At 40.0% G+C, this 22,913-nt stretch overlaps 1 protein-coding gene across 2 annotated transcripts in view; it reads right to left on the bottom strand.

Moving 5' to 3' along the window:
• The window catches only part of GALNT18 (polypeptide N-acetylgalactosaminyltransferase 18), a 212,844-nt gene that overhangs the window by 124,989 nt on the left and 64,942 nt on the right, over positions 1-22,913 (bottom strand). The gene's annotated exons all lie outside the window — the stretch shown is intronic.

Here is a 22,913-nt window from a genome sequence, read left to right as displayed (position 1 = left end):
ACGGCAAAGCTGCTTAACTGAGTGGGAAAAAAGGACTTCCTACTGATTTCTACCAGGTGAAGATCTAGAAGAGCATTTAAAATATTCTACTATAGGTAAATTCTCATGTAAGCTACCTTAAAGTGGGCAGGAGTAGAGGTTGCTTTCTTTTTAAAAGCTGCTGAAGGATACCACAGTTACATTTCATGTGCATTAAATAGATGAGAGCACTTAGGACATATCTCATATACACATAATCCCAGAGAGGTGCTTATTTATCCTAGCTGCTCTAAACTGAAACAGAATTATCCAGGAGTGTTAGCAAACATCAGCAAAAACACCTAAAAAATGGGTAATTAAAACAGACTTTCACCAGCTTTGCAGAATATCTTTAGTACTAGACAATCAGAGACTTTATTATTTATCATTACTTGTAGTAGACATTTTTTGGATAGATACCAGAAAAATACATTCTGATAGATCACCCGAGAATTGTGAGATATTCAATTTTGAATTTATATAATGCTTTTAGGAATTGTTAAGCACTATAACATATTTCATTAATCCCGAGGTTATGTCCAAAATGAGCACTGGTTTTTTCATTTGCTCCGCCTGCCCTGCAGATGTTTGAAATCCACAGGGCTTGCAAATTAATTACTGGTCAGTCACTGGGGTGGGATGGGCTAATTAAACCCTATCTGAAAAAGAAAAGAACGAAAAAATCACTTTACCATAAGAGTCAGGACATTAAGTGCACAGAACTAGTGAAGGAAGAAGTTCTAGAAGCAGCCAGCTCTGAACAGAAGGATAGGGAGAAGCTGATGTTCCTTTGGAATAACTGTTCATCAATAAAACCAATGATTTTCTATATTCAAAGTGCAAATGATTTTTTTAACAGCAAATTAAGCTTCTTAACAGTTTGTTTCCAATCAATCTTTGCTCCTGGAGAAAAGCTGCCCTTTAATACTTTGACACCTAAACACAGTTGGCAGGCAAGTAAAGGGAACGGCAGTAAAGGCTCCAGGAATTTTGTAAACAAATCCTAGCTTGAGGCAATGTCAGAGAATTAAATGTTTTACCTGGAAAATGGAATATTTTCATCCAATAAAAAGAAATAATTATAACATGAATTAAAGCAAGTTAGAAAGCAGGAAGCCCACTGCCTTAGTCCTAACAAACAACTCCAAAACTTAGCCAGAAAAAATCTCCCAAGCCCCCATAGTGTTTCTTTGTGTCCCTGGTGAAAAGGATTTGTAAACCTGCTGAGGAGACTGAGCTTATTCCATGAGCAGAGCCACAATTTGGCTGGAATTTTGTAATGCCTCTACTTCCCTGTCCACCTGACTAAAATTCACCTGTGCAATCTCTCTCCGCGTTTAGCGTCATTGTGGTCATTGTGTGAAAGAGGCCAGCAGGTGCACAGGAGTCAAATCTCCAACTCCCAGGCTGCTTTTGCATGTTAAGCTCACTTACCAGAAAAATATAAATGTGCATTTTAAGAGCTTAATGCTCCCAGATAGAAAGTTTGGGGTGGTTTAGAAAACTTGCCAATGCTTATCCAAACACTCCTGAAAGAAACAGCCATTGATACCAAGGGAACTCCTACACGAGTTTGGCTCCATCCTCCTTTTGGAAGAGTGGCCTGCTAAAAAGTTCAGCAGAGCAGTTTCTGACTGTTATTAGCATCTCTCTGCAGCTGCATCTCTGCCAATGTGGGAGTCTAACAAAAAAAGAAATATGCAAGGAAATACTGATGAGATCTTGCTCATCCCATATGATTTACATAAGAGTAGGCTGATCAGAATCAGAGAATGGAGCAAAATCTTGTATGGTTTCTTCTCCAATAAATGTTGTTACAGAAGGTTCTGTCCCTTCAGACATTTGCACTGATAACACTTCTTTGTTTATGCACTTGCCTGCCAAAGAGCTAGCAAGCTGTGAAGGAAGGAGTGTCTGTTTTCCCATCACAACTTTTTTTTTGCTTCATTTACCACCAGGTTCTCCAATACTCCAAGAAGTGGAACCACACATAGCAGATTTCCACTTCTTTAGGTCCTCAGCATCACCCAGAGTCAATGGAAGATTTGTCATTGGTATTTTCCCGTACAGTCTCCAGTCTAATTTTACACAATCTTCATAAGCAAACTGTCCACAGCCAGCAGCACATCCTTTGGCCTCCTGTGGAGGATGATGGTTGAACTGGGAACTTAGACCAAGACTTTGACTACTTTTCCCCTCTTGCTACTCACAGTACCCTTCAACAGCTGTAATGGAAAAAGAGGATTCGGTTTTCCTCCTAAAATAATTCCTTGATTATCTCCGCACGGCTGAGCGCTCGCAGAACAGCCAGAATGTTTTCCCTGTGGATCTCATTTTGCCATTGTAAAACAGGAACAGCAGTGCATCCCCTGCCTTGCAGGAGTATTAAAACAAAGCTGCACTTCAGAGCTGCTCAGCACCAGCCATCACCGAAATGCTTACAAAACCAATAAAACTCTTCTTTCTTCTCATTAGCAGGGACGTTAAGATCAGCCACTTTTCACCAATTCCTCTGGATCAGCAGACAGGCTGGCCATCCCCAATCTTCACTTGCTCGCTGTCCCTGTCCCACAAGAAGTTAATCCTGATAATGTTGGTTTGGCTGATTCCAAGCCACCAGGCTCCAACACTCTCTGCATTACAAGGAGCAGATGTTTATGTTACAATTCCATTTCCTTAACTAGTATCAGAGGATTTGTTTTGTGCGTAAGGAGATTTACTAGATTTTTCCAACCTCTTTAGAGTGTGGCTTGTGAGGAATATTAGATATTTCAGCAGCACCATTTTCCCTGCAAAGAGTCACGTGGACTCAGATATTCGTTTTCCTACAGCCTGGTTCTGTGAACAACAATTGTTACCAAGAGGGTTTCCATTCCCAACTGACCTAATCATACAGCAGGTTAGAAAATACTGCAGGCAAATAATTTTGTTGAGGCAAAATCCCCTTCTTTAAACTGTATCTTTTAGCCCAAACAGCATGTGCACTTCTTTGCTTAATTACACTGCCTGCTTCACTCCTCTCTTCTCCCATTCCCATTTTTGTTTTTCCTTGCTCAGAGGTATGCAAACCATCTGTGCAGTAAACGTGGTCTAATAACTGTCTGCAAATCTGTTCCCTGAAAGTGACACTCCCAAAGCTGGGAGGCCAAACAGTACCAGCTACTAAGTGTTATGATTTATTCTTATGATGCTAGAGCATTCAAAACTCCTCTGAGGAGTTCCTGAAAAGACACTTAAATTTTATTCTCATAACACTTGCACACTGTAGAAACATATGCTCATTTTATCACTTTTTTTTTATTTGGTAAAATTTAAGTGTTTGGGATAATTAAAGAAACTCCAGGGAATTTACATGCTCCATTTACACGTAGAGGAAGATTCCAGAGTCAAAAGATACATCCTTGACCCATAAAAACAAATGTTTGTAGAGTCTCGGAAAGTGTTTGTCTTCAAATTTTCACGCTGTTTTTCATCAGACTGTATTTTGGGAATCTGGTTCAGAAATTTACATTAAATTCTTCATGTTGTTTTTTAAATTTGGCTTAGTAAATGTACAAGGGTATACCTAAGTGAGATGCTACTTACACAGTCATGCCACCAGCTAGAACTTGAGTAAACAGCACTGTGATACTACAGGACAAACACTGACATAATCTGACTTTGAATACTACTGATGTGAAGAACATGAGCAGCTTCTCAATCACAAACAAGTGCTGAAACTGCAGCAAAGACATACTTTTGACCAAAGCTAAAACCTGTCTCATAAAAAGAGACCCCTTTTTCATGTTTTGGGGAAAAAAAAAACCCTAATTTAAATACACTCAACAGACTCATAGGAGTTTCTTATTAATGGTATTTTTCTGCTGGTAGCTCTCACACACTGATGCTCACAGCTTCCAGCACTTAAAAAAAAGCCATGTTCTATAAATCTTTAAACTTCTTTAAAACTTCTATTTCCAATTATTAACATTAATCTCAGCACAGCCCTGAGTATTAGGATATCTCTTAATATATTTTTTACAATATATTTTTGCCGTTGTACGGAATCATAGAAGCAGAGAACAGGTAAGAGCAAGAAGAGGAAGCACTTTCATTACATTCCCTCCAACCAGCAATGCAGAGCTGCTGTGTGGAAAGCAGTAAATTATGCAGGGGTGGAAGAAAGTCAATGTAAATCTCTTTTTTCTTGGAGTAAAAGGACACTTTAAATACCACAGTGTTGCTCCTTGTGTTTTCTGCAATGACTACTCAGATCTCCCTACTGGGCACCAACTCAGCCCTTGCTAATGTTTAATTTAGATACTAATTTCTAAACCACACTTTTGAAGCAAACGCTCCTTAATGGAGAAGATAAAGCATAAAGGAACATTGAAACAGTAATTCCAACATTATTTTAACATTTAAGGAAATGGAGTTATTCTTTCACAACTATCAGTTAAATGAACAGCTTTATATAAAGTATATTCAAACTACAGGACTTAGAAAATCATAATGTATCTTTCCAAGAGGTAAGAAGACATACTGACAGAAGAAAACAGCACTGCAAATTAAGGAGGAATAACTCAAAACTTTGTTTCACTTGTGACTGGGTGATAGATGATCGTGTCTTGCCAATGCTTAACTGGATTTCTAAGGTCTGCCTTTTAACATCGTCATCTGTTTGTCTTTTAGCCATACTTGACAAAGAAAATTAATTAGTTTGGATTTATGCAAGCTTCTTCACAGAATTTCAATGTATAAACACAGAATTCCATTTTTAATTTAATATTTTCCGTTAGAAAAGAACAGGAGAGTGAGGAATGAGATTTTGTCATATTTGTCACATAATTCCATTTGATGTCATTCCTCTTTCACTGATTTCTATCTGCATAATTTAATAGTTCATTAACATATTACAGCCACTGAATCTCAAACAGCTGCTAATGATCATATTTCAGAATCTCTTAGCATCCACTTGCTATGATCTTGTTCTTCCCATCTTCCATCTGAACCACTTCCAGCAGATCAGTGAGGGGGGGAAAGTGAAATTAGAATTAAAACAGCAGGGCAGAAGACTTGCACTGTAAAAAAAAAAAAACACCACAAATTTTCTGGGGGATGTTTCCAACCAACATAAATAGGTTTCTGTGCAGCTTTTAGTAATACTTTCCATGTGCATTATTTAAGAACAACCATACAGGTTAAGTTGTTGGGGCTTTTTTCTTCTCATTTTTTTCAAATATTTAAAGGAATGCCTTCTCCTGTAAGGGACATAGCTGTGCCTTTGCATCTGAAATCATTAGTATTTCTTTTATCTCAGTGCTGCCCAGATCATACTGTAAATATTAAATAAAAACAGTCTTTAATTAGAGTCAAGAGTATAAGCACAGTTAACTGAGCATGAAAACACATAGGGATACCTCAGCTAGGAAACCAAGCTGCATCTTCTGCCCCTCATCTCATTTTTCCCCTCTTCTTCCTCACAGAGCTTCCAAACAAGTCAGCATAAGAAGCTGAAATATTTATCCTGTAAGACTGGGGAGAACTGGGGAGATTCAGTTCTGTAGGACTGAAGACCCCACAAGGACATTTGCAGTCTCCTTGTAATTGCTGTTGATTCTCCATGATAAATCCAGGCACAGTCAGAACTCTTTCTAAGGTCAGGGAGGCCACTGTACATTATTATTAAGATTAATGCCTATTTACACAAAGTCGTATCTAATAACTTATTCCCTCAGATCCAGAAAGCAAATTACTCTGTAGCTGATAAAACCCCCCAAAACTGTCTGCAATTTCTGTTTTCACAAAGAACAACCTGATTCCCAATCTTCATCTTAGCAACAAAAACAGAATCACAAAGGTCGTGTGAATCTCCAGTTTCCATATAAATAAATAGTCTTTGATATCCAAACTTACAATTTTCACAGCTTATTTTGTATTCAATGTAAATGTAAAATTGACTTAGATATGTTTTCCCATAGCAGTCATAGCAGAATGGTTTTTTTGGTTAAAAACTGTTTCTCGGAATCACAGAACATTTCATCTCACACTGGAAGAGACCCATAAGGATCACCAAGTCCACCTCCCTGCTCCTGGCAGGCCTATTCAAACTAAACCACACGACTGAGAGCATTGTGCAGGTGCTCCCTGAGCTGTGGCAGGCTTGGTGCCACGACCTCTTCCCTGGGAAGCCTGTCCCAGTGCCAGCCAGATCTGTCCTGAGCTTACAGAGACACTGCAGAGCTGCGGCTCGTCATTCTACACGTGTCTGAGTCTGTGATAGGCACAGAAATGTGGCTGTCAGGCTGCTTCTCCTACATCCTGCCATGACCTGCTGGATGCCAGCTTCAGGGTGATCCGTGTTTCCATCAACATTGAACATCGGCTAGTTCTGAATGTGTAAAAAAAAGGAATATCCAGGAGGAAGGTATCAAGGAGCTTGTTCTGAGCAAAGAAACTATTGCAACAAAGACACTGAAGGAAAACAACACAGATGAGAGCCCCAAGAAATACTGGGAAAAAAAATCTCCATTTTTAAGGGTACATGAATTGGAGGTCTATTATATACCAATTTAAACACATACTAATTTATGCTTTATTGATTAGGTATCTCGTAATCTACCATGGCATTCTAATACTTCAGAAGATTTTGCTAGCTACATTTTTAAAATGTTATTTGGAATAGTGAAGGGTAGATAGAGCAGAGCATTCCCACAATTTCTACAATAAAAACATTTTTCTAATCAGTTAAAATTCGTCGAAGCAAAATATATTCATGCAAGATTGAGCTTATGCATAGATGAGATTAATTACTTGGATGAAAATTCAAAAACTTTTAGAAAGATCATTACTCTTTCTGTGAAATTAAATACCAAACTGTTCTCCTTAATAAATGGAAGTCTTCACGAAAAGCCAATGAGCAACTATTGAATGAGAATTTAGATTAGCCTTGAGAATTCTGTCTTCAAGTTAGGGAAGCCGTTAGCATTCCTAACAGCCACCAGCACTGTCAAGCTCATTACTTAACGAGGGCAATCCAGCCTGGAAAACCAACAGGCAGCTCAGAAGAAACAGCTTTTAAGTCAAGAATGCTCTCTGGTGACACACTGCTGACAATGGTTTTTATGGCAATGGCTACAAGAGATGCAAAACATGCAAAAAACAGAGATTTTATCTGCAAGGTCGGGCTATCAGATGTGCACGCCACTCCCCAGAATACAAAGGGAAACATTACTTGATTTTAGTAGTCACCGAGTACAATTATCTATCCTCTACCTAGCAAAAATTAAAGTGATCTATAAAAAAAAAAGTATTAAAAGCATTTTCCATGGGTTTGACTATTCTATTTATGCTTCTTTTAAAGAGCCCATAAAGCAACTTGTGAAACTGCCGTCCCCCATACTGAGCAACTTGGTGATGGTGCTGACACATCAGCTTACTAATTAGCACATGCTCTCCAACTGCAGCTATGCTTTGCTTCTTTCTAAAAGTCTTTGTCAATTGAAATCTCTATAGCTCTGTGATGTTCTTGATGCACAGTTGAAACCTTTACCATATTTATTACCTATCCTGAAGGCAATTCATGACAATGCCTTTCCCAAGTGTATTGATGTTGATTTATATTGCTCAAGCCCAACTCTGATGAGAAAAATTTTACTTGATGGACATTAAAAAAAAAGTTTCATACCGTTTTAAAGCTTTGCCATAGTAATAAGTAAGCTAAGCTCCACTACACAAGGTATGTTGTTACTTTCCTGTAGAGATTCAAACAAATATGTTTCCTTTTCAAAAGCAGGAAAGCTGCTTTTGTTGTCCTGACATTTCAGCAAAAAGTTCCCCCTTTTTCTCCCTAGCTCTGAATATGTTAGTAGGAAGCCTATTCTCCCACATGTGCTACAGAAACCTCATCCCACTGATCCCCCAGCTACTCCCTCAGTTTGCAGATATGCTTTACGGTCACAATATTTGTTTTTAAACTTCCTTCTCCTCTCACCTGAACTTCTTTCCTCCACCTGAAGATCAACTCTTTACAAATACTGCTCTGCAACAGTCCTCTCTGGGGCACATATCACTATTTAGATTGGCTTTTTCATGGTTCTTTTTCTTGATTCTCCAGCCAGGCTTCCAGCCTCCTCTGGAATGATGCTTGTTCTCCCCTGAAGAGATCAGGATCTCATTTTGGTACCTGTACTTGCTTTGTACACCACTCAAAAACATAGCGGATGTAATTTATCTGGAAAGAGTCAGAGGAGATTTTACAAAAACAATGCAGGAAGATGATAAATCCTTTGTTCCCAGGACAAAGGTACTCTCAGGCTAATCCAGCTTAAAGAGACCATTTTAGGTCAAAGAGAAGCCAAGACTCAGTGTGTAAATTACGGCAGAGAGACACACTGGATTCTCTTTCCCTTCAGGCTGTCTCCTGCTAGTGCTGTATCCCCCAAAGGAACCACCAGAGAAAACAGCTGTGGTGGTGGGGTTCAGTTCTTGTGCAGATTCCTGCCATCTGCAGCCCCTCCTTCAGGAACAAGAGTGCCTTAATTTCCAGAGTACCGTGAGGACAAGGACAGGTGTGCCAGTGTGATGCCAGGGTACCAGCTCTGCCCAGCCTACCAGAACATTGTGTTTTCACATGTGGACAGAGCTTTCAGGGTGCCATTCTGAAAACACTGCAGCTGGTTAAAATTCTCTGCCAAATCCCACAGGACATGCTGAACAAGACCCAGTATTGAATAAAAAGCAGCGTTAAGAGCACTTGGTTGCATTTTATAGGACCAGCTATCGATTGTGCTTACTTGCAAAAAATTTTAGAATTTACTACTTTTACTGATTCAGAAGATGGGAAATGATCCATGTTTTATTATCTGCTTACATTTTTGCATAGCCATCACTCTGGCTAGCAAACAAAAGCTTTCAAGAAGGTACGATCCAACTGAAAAAAAGACCAACAAGCAGAGAAAAAGTGACAGCAGAATGAAGTTATTTTGCATGAGATACACCTGGCTCGTGAAGCTGATCACATCAATTTGGCAGATGGGTGGAAGAAGCAGCCAATGCAGACAGATAACCTATTACCTCTTCCAAAGAATCTTGAAGGTCGACCAAATACCCACAGTGATTTTGAGGTGTTGTGATAGCTGGGTAATCCCCCTCCAGGGAGCACAGCAGCAGGAGATCCTGACACAAGTGTTCACTTACAAGCAGCCTTGTTTTCAGAGATCACTAATTGACAAGAGGGCAACCTGTTTAAGTCAGATTTGAAGTTTGTAATCCTTCCAATCATTATTATTATGGATTATTATGGAAGTTCAGTGCTTTACCAAAACGTTTCCACTTCCACACACAAAGCTGAAACCACTCATTAGCTGCAGCATTATTAAATCCTCTCTGTTCAGTGACTTGGTCAGAAATGCATCCTGGCAAGTGCTTCAAGAAACAACAGACTCCAATGCCCTCTTACAGTGTCAAGTATCAGGACAGATGTTCTGAGTTTCTCTTCATCAGAGGTACACGCCTGCTACCCCTGTACAGCTGAGCTGTACTTGTGCTCCTAATGACACCCACTGGGAGCTGGGCACACACAGCCTCAGCCAGTATTCCCCACAGCAAAACAAAGACATTGATTTTCCAGTTCAGGCAATAGCAGCAGGTTGCCTCAGCTTCTTGCCCAGTTTCACCTTCAGCAAGACATTTGCATCTTTACAGTTATTAACCTCATCACTCCACAGCATAAAATACCATTTTATTTTTCATTTGTAATAGAAAGCTCTCTATTATGTGTCTAATACTTAGCTTGTGGTTCTTTAGTGGCTAAAGCATCCTCTACCAGGTGCTCAGACAAAGAAAAAGCGCTCTTTATTCTGTTCAAGATTTATTGTTTAAAACTACAGGAATGTTTGGCATGTGAGTTCCACACTCTTAAGTGATCAAAACACAGAAGTGTCATCAGCCTCAAGCAGTAAACAAAGTCTTCCAAAAAAATGAAGTCTTCAGTTGCTGCTCAACTGGATCATAACCAGCGCATGGCATTGGCATTAAGGCAAAAATTTAAATCCTTTAAATAAATAATGCCTTTAATATGGTCTAGAAAAGGGATTTTTTTTTAATTAATTTCTTTCTTGTTCCTATTATTTATGATGAAACACTAGCCTGGGACCAGAAATAGAGAAAAAATGCTGAAGGAGTAAATGAGATCCAGCCACTGAAATGAAAGAGCCTCAAGCATAATGTAGCAGTACCTACCCAAAAGCTCTCTTCGCAACCTGTTGGACTCTGCAAGGCTGTCAAAGCAAAATGCAACACCTTTAAGAAAAATCCAGGAGTACCCACCATACTCGATAATCAGTTTTTTAGTTGAGACAGTGTGTATTTATACATTTTTTGTAAATGCTGGATTTGTTTAAAGCATTGTCAGCAGCAGTTTTCAGAAGATCAGATGGAATAATAATAATAAAACCTCAAGAAAGATTACTGTCATCACAGAGAGTTTACAAAATGGAAAGCAGGCAGTGAGTAGAGGAGGTTATAAATTTTACAGTGTTTTTGATTTTACACACTAAAGAATAACCTCAATCAGATTCCCTGCCTGCAAGGAACAGAAACTCTGGCTCTGCTTCTTGACAGCCACAGATGGTAATGGGCAGCCTCAGCTCAGCAAGCCTGCCTCCAAATGGATTCCTGCAATATTGACCCAGCCACAGCATCTATGAGCTGCATCCAGTCCCAGATCCCCTGGCCTTGACCAGCAAACGCTGAGCTTGGTCCTAGACCACTGAAAATCCATACTCAGCCAGCCTCAGAGACAGCCTGGTGCTGTTTGTTACACTGAAGAAGGATTCCAGCCCCACTCATGGCATAACTGCACTCCCCACCCTCACTTCTCAAAATACCTTCCCAGCTATGACATACACCTCTCTTTAAAGTTCCCAGTATCCAAAGCACAACATTTAAATAACTTTCCATCCCCAGGAGAACACGCGGTATTTTCTGTGTGATTTTTTTTACGCCATACCACAGAAATGGTGCTTTGAGCACGCTTCAAAAAAGGCAGTTTTGCCTGATAAGGGCCACATTATACACACAGCCTTGCATTCTGCTCCAGCTGTGCCTCACCCAGGCCCCTCTGGTCAAGAAAAGAAACACGTGTGAAGCATGACAGATTTTTTTTTTAAGAGATGCCCTTCCCAAAGCAATTCTTTATCAAAAGAGATCAACACTCCAAAACAACAAATGTAGGACTAAGCTTGCAGAAATGCCTCTGAAAGCTGAGCAGCTCAGAAGGTGCTTCCATTCTGTCTACCTGTCTTCTTTGGATTTTGTCTTTTTGGTTTTTAATAACAATTCACAACTCCAGACAGGTTGACAACTTACTGAAAAGGATTTTTCTTCAGAAAAGTTCTCATCACCGACTGTGTACCATCTTTATTACGTTGGTACTGACATTTAACGCTCAATAAATCTGCAGCCCTTCAGCGGAGCTTAGCCTTACAGTCAAACTCAGACTTCTTCTTTTCCTTTGATACTTGAGGTTTTTCAGGGACCAGGAGTTAGTTCCAGATCTAGCACTGAATTATCATGCAAGCCACTCTCTTATACTCCTTCCCACTGGCAAGATGAAGCAAGAAGAGAGGGCAGGAAAAAAAATTCCTTCGGGTCTTCCACAAAATTTCACAGCTGTTTTTCTCTCAACACACAAAATCAAACCGTGTCATTCCACTGAGCTGCAGTTTGCAACTTCCCCAAGAACAATCACTGCCAAGTGAGTGAGCAGTGACAGCTCTCCCAGCTATATCTTCTGGCACAAGCTCATCGTGAGACCCGATGGGGAAGGGTCAGGGGATGCTGCTGATTGACACTGTCTCCCTCAAAATGGGCTGATGTCAGAACTCCTCAGTTAAAAAATCCTGCACAGAAGCAACCCAGTGAGGTGGGAAAGGCAAAGCACCAGTGCTTAATGGCTAGGAGGGTTCTGAGAGAAAGGACTTCTACACTCCAGCTCCGAAACCTTTTACCCCAGGGGAATTGTTCAGATGATTTTCAACTGGCAGCACAACTCCCTCAAGTAGAGCACTTCACAGGGGTTTGCAGCAGGGCTCAAGTGCAAAGCACTTTGAATTCACTGAGCTGTGACAAAAAAAGAGAATCTGGTTGACTCACCTGAACTGGGAGCACACAACTGATTCCAGAATACTTTTTTGTTCATGTTATTGGTAACAGCTGACAGAATTAAGCCCCAGAAGCAATTCCCTTCAACTGTTTTTATTTTCTAAGTGTCAAAAATTAATTAAAAGCAAGTTATTTGATCTACAGCAGATTTCCAGAAAAGCCAGAGAGCACAGATGCCTGAAAGAAGGCTCTGACCCCCTTCAGAGGGCTGTCAAAACACCCCATCTCTACAGGTAACCCTTTGTTAACACTGGCATACAAAAGTTACAGACTGGAAAACCACACTTGTGGGATCTCATCTGCTGGATACTGCCACTTCTCCAGCACCAGAAACAGCCTAATTCCCAATCATTGTACAGATGATGTGACCCCTTCACATCACAGATGACAGTGAACGAAGAGTGAAATGTGACAGCTGAAGTATTCCTTGGGGTTAGCTTCCACTCCAAGCTGGAAATGGAGCATATGGAGTGCTTCACATGCATGCAATGGCAAAACACATTCTTGTTGGTTTTAGCTTTCTGTTTCTTACTAATGTTTCTTTTAACCACAAACATTTAAATTGACAACTCCAGATTTCCTTAAGAAAATAAAATTTCAACCACTCTGACTGCAGAACAAATCGGCAGGTCCTAAAATGAGGTTTAAAAATTGAAATGCATCATGGAAAGTCAATATTTTTAAATCACACCTTTCTTGGTCAATTTTGTGATTCAGGTATTTGAGTTTAAAATGCTTAGACATGATAATGCTGTATTTCTTAATTACAGTATTTCAGTTTTGCATACAACGTGCTTACATTTTAATATCAAATTCTACTCTAGGCTGTAAAGAAATGAAATTTAACTATACTCCTTCCAGAAGCTGCTTTTAGCTTTTAGCACAGTACTCAGCATTAATGTGCCATTACTGGGATGTGCAGCAGTCCCTTTACTCCTTTGAGAGACTGCAATTCATGTTCTGAAAAAAAGAGCGTGAATGTAACAAATAAGTTTTGCATACTGCAAACATTACATGTTGTCATTTTGACTATTTACTCATTTTGTCCATGACGAGTTGGCTTCAAAGAAATGTTCCCAAATTTCAGTACGTCTCCATAATTGCCTCCTTCTCCCCTGTTCTTCCCCAGCAGTGCCAGCCCTCTTTGGCCATATCTCCCACGTCAGAATAACACAGAGGACACTCTGTGGCAAGACCAAGACTGCAATAATTTTTTTCTTCTCTCTGCCAGTCCCCATTTCATTTTAGTCAATACCTGTGTGCTCACAAAACGTTTGACAAGAACACAGAGATTTTCCACCTGGTTCTTTGTCATTTGCGGAGCAGTAGGACAAACAGTTCTAGACAGACAGGACAGATTGTCTTTGAGGAGACAACATTCTATTAGTGGCTCATACACCATCTTGGCAAGTAAGCCAAAGGTATCCCACTGGATTTTAGCTTTGTACCAGATTCTCCACAGCTCTCTGGTTTAAAGAGCTCCTTGTGTAACGTGGTGTGATACAGAGTCACCAGTGGCCAGGACTGACAAGAGAAAACAGTCTCAAGTTGGGCCACAGGAGATTCAGGCTCGATGTTAGGAAAACTACTTCACTGAAAGAGAGGCTGAGCACTGGAGCAAGCTCCCCAGGGAAGTGGGGGAGCCACCATCCCTGGAAGAGTCCAACAAATGAGCAGACGTGGCGGCTGGCAATGTGGTTTAGCAGACACGGTGCTGCTCTGTCAAAGGTTGGACCTGATGCTCTTGGATGCCTTTTCCAACCTTAAATGATTCTCTGATACTCAGATTCAAACAGCCCCAAGAACACAACGGGATGTTTCACAGCGTTCCAATCCGAGCAATGGGAGCAAACAACACCTGGCCTGAGATGGAGAGAGTGGCCCTGGAGGCGCCCCAGCCTTCAGGGATGTCTTTCTGACAGCAGGAAAGCAAAAGCATTCCACCAGAGACTGGAGCCTGGAAACAGGGCAGTATCTCACCTGGCATTTCTGATCCATATCCATGAGCTCGCTCAACAGCTTCAGAGTTTTCTCTGGGGCTCTACACAATGTGCATTGTTTTGTTTTTTTTTCCTCCTGGACTAGATACATTGGGAGAAAAAGATGGCCATTGCATAATTCATCCAGAATCACCTACCATTACACAACTCAGCTCAAGATACAATCAAGTGCTTCACTTTGTTCATTTTCAGAGACAGAACTCACCCTAAAACACAAGAGAAGATACCAAACCACTGTGATGGCATACCATTAATAAAGTATTCGATTTAATTTTCATTCACCCTTTCATTTTCCCTTATAAAAGATCTGCAGATATATCTTTTGACAAAATAATTCTTCATTAAAAAAATCCTCCATGGATTGTTTTCCAGCATATATAACAAGGCATTGTGGTAGATTTATATTTGAAGCATGATAATCATAGAGATGAAGAGTACAAATAGATATTTATTGATGCTCCTCATGGATAATAACATTACTTTTTTTACTGATTCATCTTGCTATCATGCAAGGGGATTTCTTAATGCTAAAATTCAGCATTTTATCAAAAGAGGAAGATACTGGGTATATTCAAGTAATCAAAAAGTTACTCTATAAAAGTCTAGAATTTCAACTACATACCTGGCAGTTCAGATTTCATTTTAACTCAGTTTTGATGCTCACCACAGGATCACAGCCAAGTGCTAAATTTCATATTGCATACCCAGTTTTGTGAGGTAGACTTCATAGGGAAATCTAGCATTCTCCAATTTTTTAATTTTATAAATTGTTACGGACTATGCAGCTTGGATTGGTTTTCCTGATTTGACTATCCTCCCCAAGGACTACATAACTGAAACAAACCTTCAGGCTACATTTATGTTGCCTCTGTTTTCCTTTTCTAAATGCCAAGTCTCTGATTAATTTGATTCTATCCAAAACGTGAATGTGAAACACAAAGACTGTTTAATCCACCACGCACACAAAAACCATGTAAATAAAAAAGAAATGTAAGCCATTAATATTCCTGAAGTGAAAGGCACATCTGTGGAATTTCTTTTTTCATGCAATATTTAAAGTAATCTAACAAATAAAGAAGCTGCTATTCTACCTGTAACCCTGGCCTATCAGAAAAATTTAAATTGTTGTAAGACAACGATGAGTCACCAGAAAGAACTAAATCTCTTGCTGAAATACATTCAGTCATGTCACCCTGTCAAAGGTGAATCCTGAGCTCTAGAAGTTAAATTTTCAATTGTGCCAAAAAGATATTTAAACCTTCAACCGAAAGAATCCAAAAAGAAAGATCAGATTCAAAGTGTCATCCCACATGAGTACCTTGACTACTGATTGGTTACCACTGGAAGAATCAACCTATTCTCAAGTCCCTTTCTAACGATAAATGGCAAAAACTCTTTGGAAGTCATTAAATTAAAACCTTTAACATCCCTGAAAGCATCTGATAATGACAAAATTGACTTCTAGATAGCTCTGCTCATACAATTAACAATATTCAGAGGGAGGTGTGTTAGCAGATGCCTCTATACCCATTTTAAAATAATGTTTAGCTCAGTAAAATAAATCTCTTTTTAATCAGCAATGCTTTAAAAGCTAAATTACAGCTAGAGTCTGTAATGAAGAGATAAAACTCTCTGAATAAGAATCAAAATTAATATAAAGAAATTAAGTTATAATTGCTTGAGGAGAGGGAACGATCTAACTTTATGAGATAGTTACAAAAAAGGCAAAGCACAGTAGTTGCACAGAACTCTTGCTCAGAGTCTGCTTTTCTTCGATCTTCAAATTTTCTGAGGACCCAAAGCAGAATTTCTGTTAATTTTAGGGCAACACATAAAACCTGATCCCTCCAGGTCAGATTTGACAGAATTACTTAATTTAGAAATGATTATCTACTTTCCAAAGCATTGAAAACGCTGCTACGGGGCGCTCATGAGTAGCATAAATCAATTTAGGAAGTCTGTTAAACACCAGCACCTTTCCAATTACCCAGGAGAAGCAGCAAGGCCCTCCACTTTTTATGAATGGTATTTTAGAGGTCCAACTGAACCTATTTTACTGAATTTTCAAGGTAATGAAGCTCAAAGAAAATTATCCTTTTTATTAACTGAACACGTTTGCTTCTCATAAATGCAGCCAACTGCTAAAGAAATAATAGAGCAAGCTATGCAAAAGATTCTTGAGATTTCTCCATTACTGACAGACCACTAAAGGCACATCCTCTAGTTCAAATTAAATCAGGAACCCTCACATAAGAGCCGTAAGGGAAAAGCAGTTTGCAAATTTTCAGCTTACTGAATGCCAGCACCTGCCAGCTGGTGTTAACATCAGACCGTGAGCGCAGTACAGGATGTATTAATTGTGTGATTTAGGACATGCTCCTCCTTGAAAGGTGCACAAATATTCATCTAAGCATACCACAACAGGGTAATTCTTTGTCTTACTAAGAGTTGGTAGAAGTCAAAAAGTCCCTGATCTGAACATCACAGTAGAAGACTGGATCCAAATCCCACTGACCTCATCAGGAAATTTCTTAGTAAGTGTTGCAACCCTGGTCACTGAGAATTTTAGGCTTTCTGTGCTGACAGGCACTGACCCCCAAGAAAACCCTGCATTTGACCTGAGGCCTTGGAAAAGGCTCCCAAAATTGAATGACAGAACTGGGATTATGGGTGTGTAGTTTGAATAGAAGTGTGTGATATCACATGGTGGAAAACTTAAGAGTTTAAGGTTTTAGAATATAGTAATATATATATATATAAAGCAAGATGGAGGTTTTAGGGTGGAGGCCAGTCCTTTTTGACCTTCTTCTTCATGGGTCTGGGTAGTATTTTATAATTGGATTTAAAAGTCCGCATTGCGGGCCACCGGTGGTTGGTCATTGGGTTAAAAGTAAAAGTAATTTAGGTGTCATTTCATAATTGGACTATTTATCCTTAAAAGGACTTGTAGAGAGAGAGAGAGATGGCTCCATTTTTTAGTTTGTTAGCTAGAAGTGCTATAGAACTTACATCTTGTGAGACTGTAATATAGATAAGAATTAATAAACACCTGAGTCTGAACAAGAAATACCACACTTAATCCCGACCCTGGCAAAAAGAAGATTAAACTGCAGGTTTAAATAAGCAGGTCTTGAGTCCTGAGTGCAATGCAAGGGGTGAATGCAGGAGCCCTCTGCAGATACAGACCCAGCAGGTACCTTTGCTGGGTGCTCTGAATCACCGGCTGACACCCTGCTGACACTTCAAGGCAGGATTTGTCACCACCGTCACGACCTACAAAGCTCAGCTCCTCAGGCAAATTCTGAGTTGCACCTTGCATCCCAGCTGTGAACCAGCACCCTTAAGACTCCATTCAATGCAGGCTCTACTTCTGTTTGAGAACATGAATTTCTGTTCAGGCAGCCTGGCTGCTGCCTTTGCAGCTTAATAACAAAGCTCTTCTTCCGCTTTCCGAGCGCACAGTCTTGCTCTGCCAGCAGCTTCACAGTTGCACGACCAAAGAAACCAATCCAGACCACAGTGCCATTACTCAGAGCCACAGCTCCCACAGCCCTCTCCCCAGCAGGGCAGCATTTCAGCCTCGCAGCTCTGACCACCACCACAAGCCAGCCCCTCTCAGCTGATTTGGCAAAGCAAATCCTGGTTGCACTGGGTTAGACACCAAACCCATCGCCCACAGTCTGGAGAACATCCACACACGGTCAAAGTTAAACTTCTGGAGAGCAGCAGCTGGCAGAGAACGAATGGAATGTCACTGTCATTGCAGAAACCTACACAGACTGTGCCATATCCCAGGAACTAGCTGGACCTCAAATCCCAGCTAGAAAGATGTGAGAAAGGAAGACACTTACAGCGAACATTCAAGTGAATCAAGTGCCTGCCTTCCGTTTTTCTAAAATTTGACTATTTTACTTCAAAAGAATCTGTAATCTCAAGAAATCAAAATAGAAAGTGTTCTCAAAACGTTTCAGACAAAAAAAAAATAGATCTCATTTTCAGTCAGCATGAGCAGCAGAGATACATTCATATGGATTAACCTTAAAGTATCTACAGAACAAGAAAAGGGGCACAGATTTTCAAAACACTGCTTCTGTGATAAAGTAAATGTTTATAAATTTATACCTGGAGAGACAGGTACTTTCACAAATTAATTTCTTTTCTATATATTTGTTTCTCTGCATAACCACATATTTCTTTCATTAGTGTTTTTTCCTTTTCTCATTTTGTATCTTTTTTCTTTCTTCCTCCACTTTCACAAATGTCTAAACAAAAAGGGAAATTTCTCTACCATTTGAGAAAGAGACAATACTGGAATAAACACCTGACAACATGAATTAAACTCATAGGGGTTTTTTTACATATTTCTAGATAAAATATTAAAAAGCACAAGAAAAGTATCTGTGAGCTGAAAAGGAAAGGAAAACACCAGAACTAAAACAGTGAAAACATGATTCCTTCATTTTCTTTTCACGTAACCTCAGCAGATAATTGATATTACCAATTTAAAACCTGAAAATTGTACATTTTCCTCTGTTTATTACTGCAGTAATCCATTTGAAGGAGTCCGTCTAATTCTAAATAAAACGTACAAAGTCTTGCCTTGTTTTTTGTTTTCTGCAAGGGATTGGGGATATCTATTAAAGTAGCCTGAGGACTCTGTAACTTTCACTCAACAATATTTCTATCCAACATCTAAATCCATGTGAGGAAGATCCTAAAGGACTCAATAATGTCTAGCATGTCTGCCACATGAAATACACTTCTCACTACTTGGTGCAGTATGGGTCTACTGGAAAGCTTATTTATTTCAATTTCAAAACTCAAAACTTGAGAAAACTTCCAAATCTGCTTTCTTCCTATGTAATTCTGAAGAAATAAATTTGCGTGAGTTCAAGATTCTTGACATTGCTGACCAAAATACTCCATGTGATATAAAGCACATGGTGCAAGTGTGCCATGATAACACTGCCCTGTGGGATCCTTCAGGAAAGGAACAGGCGCCTCTGCTTTACCTATTTATTGCTCTTTTCCTGCCCAGTGGACTGCATCGTGCCAGGGCAGCGTAACCTGTGTCCTACAGCTCATTTCACAGGCTCTTTTAGACACATAGCAGACGTGGATTCACCAGCAGCAGAGACTCCCAGGTTACTGAGGGGTTATTTTCACTCTGGAGTGGTCACCACCTCCACAATTCCCTGAAGTACTAATTGCTGAAAGCCAGGAGAATATTTCAGGGAAGCTGATGTTCAACACTTTTTTTTGCTTTCCTCCATATGCACTGGCTGCTGGTAGAGATAGGACAACATAGCAGAAAAACCTTCCTAGCTCCTAGTAGCTCTACACTCATTATATAATACACATGTTATAGCAGGCATTATGCACTGTACAGTGCAGTGCTCATTACACAACACCTGGATTATATAACACACTGACAGTATCTGAAGCAGGTAATTATGCAAGGTATTAACCAAAATCCATGCAGAAAACTCTGGTCCTGTGAAATATGTGTGACTAGACATTTTTAAAAAGAGAGTAAGAAGAAATTGGAACGAGAAACTTGATCTGCTTCTCCTAGGTAATCATCAAGACTTCTTTGACTCCAAGAGTCAGATGTGCAAAAGCTGTAGCTGAAGTCCCAGAACAATATTTTCATCAAGAGAAGGTCTGGACAGAGAAACATAAATCCTTTTGTTTCTCATGTAATGCTGGTGATGCAGAAACCAAACACATCACTTGTAGCTATTTGCAGGAATTAATTCAGAAAAGTAACCTCCTAGTTTTGTGCAGTGGCCTGGAAGAGGCTAAATAAAAATGCACGTACTTGCATCACTTTATCTGAAATGGGAGAGATGTTGGTGTGGAATGCTGGAGAAATGAGTTACCACATTGAATTAAATGTAGTACTACCTCTGTTACTCTGAATTTTGGTGAGAGAGAAAGGATTAACTATCCATAAGAGTGAGACAGCTATTGATGGGAGCCCTAGTAACAAAGCAAAACGAGCAGCTCTCCAGTTTTACACAAGACATTCTTTCGGATCTACTTCATAGTGAGCCTCTGCCAGAAATGGGAAAGCATGACGGGTATTAAAGAGGGTAATTAATACAACACTTGCTTGTGCCTTACATTCTTTGTAAGGTAAAATGTCAGGGCATGTCAGAAAAAGAGGTCAGCTGTAATCAGGGAGTGAGGAACTAATCTGCAGTATGAGTGGTGTTCGAGATCAACACAGATTACATTAATCTGAGCAGCCTGCCTGCAGTGACTCCGGCCACGTCACATCAGCCCTGCTGGGGCTCTTGCACATCCACGCCTGCACAGGAGGCAGGGGAGAGGCACTCAGCACCGCTGTGTGACTGAGAACATCAACAGGACAGATTTCCAAGCCAAGAGCATCTCACTGAATTTCCGTGTCCCTTTGGTGCACTCACATCCAGCGCCAGCCAGCGGCGACTCGCTGTTACGCCTCGCCGCACACAGCACTCCGTGGTTCCAAGGATAAGTTTAGTAAGAACCTCCTAAGGATGCAAATGTGAGACACCTCTTGTTTTCCAAGGGAACTCTCACCTCCTACTTGAACAGGAGCCTGCTGGAGGAGTCTCATGAATAAATCTCATTGTGGAAATCCCAAGGCCATTGCTGAATGAACAGCAGCACCTTTCAGAGGTGGCGTCTCAGTGAGCCTTCCCTTGCCTCTGTCAGCTAAGAAACGCAGCCAAAAACTGCAAGGAAGGGCAGTCACACACACAAATGTGCTGCTTGAGTTGAAAATAGCTTTCCATTAAGTGCCATTAAAAACAGCCATAAAACCCAGTTTATATTCCTGCAATGTGCTTCACTTCCCAGTTTAGGCTTGGTTTGTACATTAAAGGTTGTTTCCTCTTGGACAAACAGAGATGGGACTCCACATGCCAAACTCTTTATAGCCCAGGGACTTTATTACACACATCTTCCTGCCAGAATGTGAAATTACTGATCTGAGCTTTTTTTTTTTCTCTGCACTCACAAACCTCCATCTGAAAGAAATCCAACTACATCTGAAAGAAATACAACTACAACTGCTCTTTTCTATATTCAGTTTTCTCTAGGATCCAAGTTCCTTGGATTCCATATTCCAGCTGGGGTTTGTTTTTAGTCCAGATGATATTTGTTGTAAGAGTCACAATTTGCAAAGAGACCTGGATCTAGTGTTTTCTGTGATTGGCATTCATTTCTCAGAGCAGCTGACAGTCCAGAATTTTGCGTGGTACAGCACCATTCCTGAGGAGAGTGGAGCATTGTATTAATTGATGAGAACAGACACCTGATGAACCACTGGGGTTAAAAGGGCTAAAATTCATTCATATTCTGTTCAGGTTCAAACCTTCGACTTCCATACTTCCCAGCAAAACAGCACAGTGGAATCTTCCCTGCTAGCCTAGTTTCCCATTATTGTATTTTTCAAAACTTATTCTTTACCTCTCACTGCAGAGACAACCAGAAAGGTTTGGGGGTTTTTTCTGTGAAAGATGATCATGAGTTTTTCTCTTCAAAACATGAAGGGACTTTAAAACAGGGGATGTAAATTGATAGAACTGTCAGCTTCAAAGGACAGATGAATCCTATATTGCCCTGAGAAAGACTACCTGGGGCCAAGATGATTTCCCTTTAAAATACTCTTAGATCTGAATGTGTCTTTGAAAACATTTTGATAAGCAGAGCAGGGAGAGGATACAACACATAAATTTCCTCTCCTGGGTTATGAGGACTTGTCTTGCCTGCTAATATCTCAAAGAAACTTTTCAGACCTAATTTTAACCATTACAGAACAAAGCAGCTCAGATGAGCACAGGGCAAGCTTGCCTGAGTGCCTCTAAGGCACACAAGAACTTGTATTCCTTTTGAAACTACTTTTAAAATCAACTTTGCCCTGGGGTAGCCACACAGGCTGCAAGACAATTATAAGCTATAGCCATGATTCAGAGGAAGGTATCAAGGTCTGGAAAGCCCCAAGAACATATTCAATAAACTGGATTACTCTACAGCTTCTTCCATTCCTACAGACCATTTCTCCACAAGCATAATGGGAGGTAAGGTCAGCTTCCATCAGTGCTCTCAGAGGCTTGGATTCCTGGGGAAAAACCCCTCTCTTTGAGCTGTGTGGCTGCTGCACTGCTGTGAGTGCAGATCCTCAGCTGGGAAAGGGCAGAAGCCAGTTCTGGAAAACTACACAAAGCACGGTGAGAACTCATTCTGAGTGAGCAGCAAATAACTGTGTAGTGAAAGGGTTTGAATGTGTTTACTCAAAGTGAGTTTATAACTCACTCCTGCTACAAAATTCACAAAGTGAGTAGCACTTCAAAAAATCATCAAAAATATGTCCCAATTAACTTTTTTTTTTTTTAGAAATATTTATCTCATACACAAAAATCTATGTGATAGTAGTAAAATACACTGGTTGAAATTAATTAAAAACAATACCTGTTGATTAGACTACCATCTTTATCTATGCCAGTTAAGGATTTTTAGATCATCCATTTTACTACAGACATCTGGATTTAACAAAGCCATTGTTAGAGGCGTTAAAATACTTTTCACCTTTCATAAAAACATGTTTAAATAATAAATCAGACTCAAGGATACAACGAGTACACATGGAATAGAGCCTTTTGCATCCCTGGATCCCACCGTTTTTCCTGTGACCACCTGTTCACAACACTGATGTTGCTCTAGAAAAAAACTCAACCAATAAAGCTCATACCTTTTTTGATC

The sequence above is a fragment of the Prinia subflava genome, chromosome 5 (genome assembly GCF_021018805.1).
Source record: "Prinia subflava isolate CZ2003 ecotype Zambia chromosome 5, Cam_Psub_1.2, whole genome shotgun sequence".
Taxonomy (NCBI): domain Eukaryota; kingdom Metazoa; phylum Chordata; class Aves; order Passeriformes; family Cisticolidae; genus Prinia; species Prinia subflava.
The sequence above is the reverse complement of the archived record's forward strand: the minus strand, read 5'-3'. Positions and strand labels throughout refer to the sequence as shown.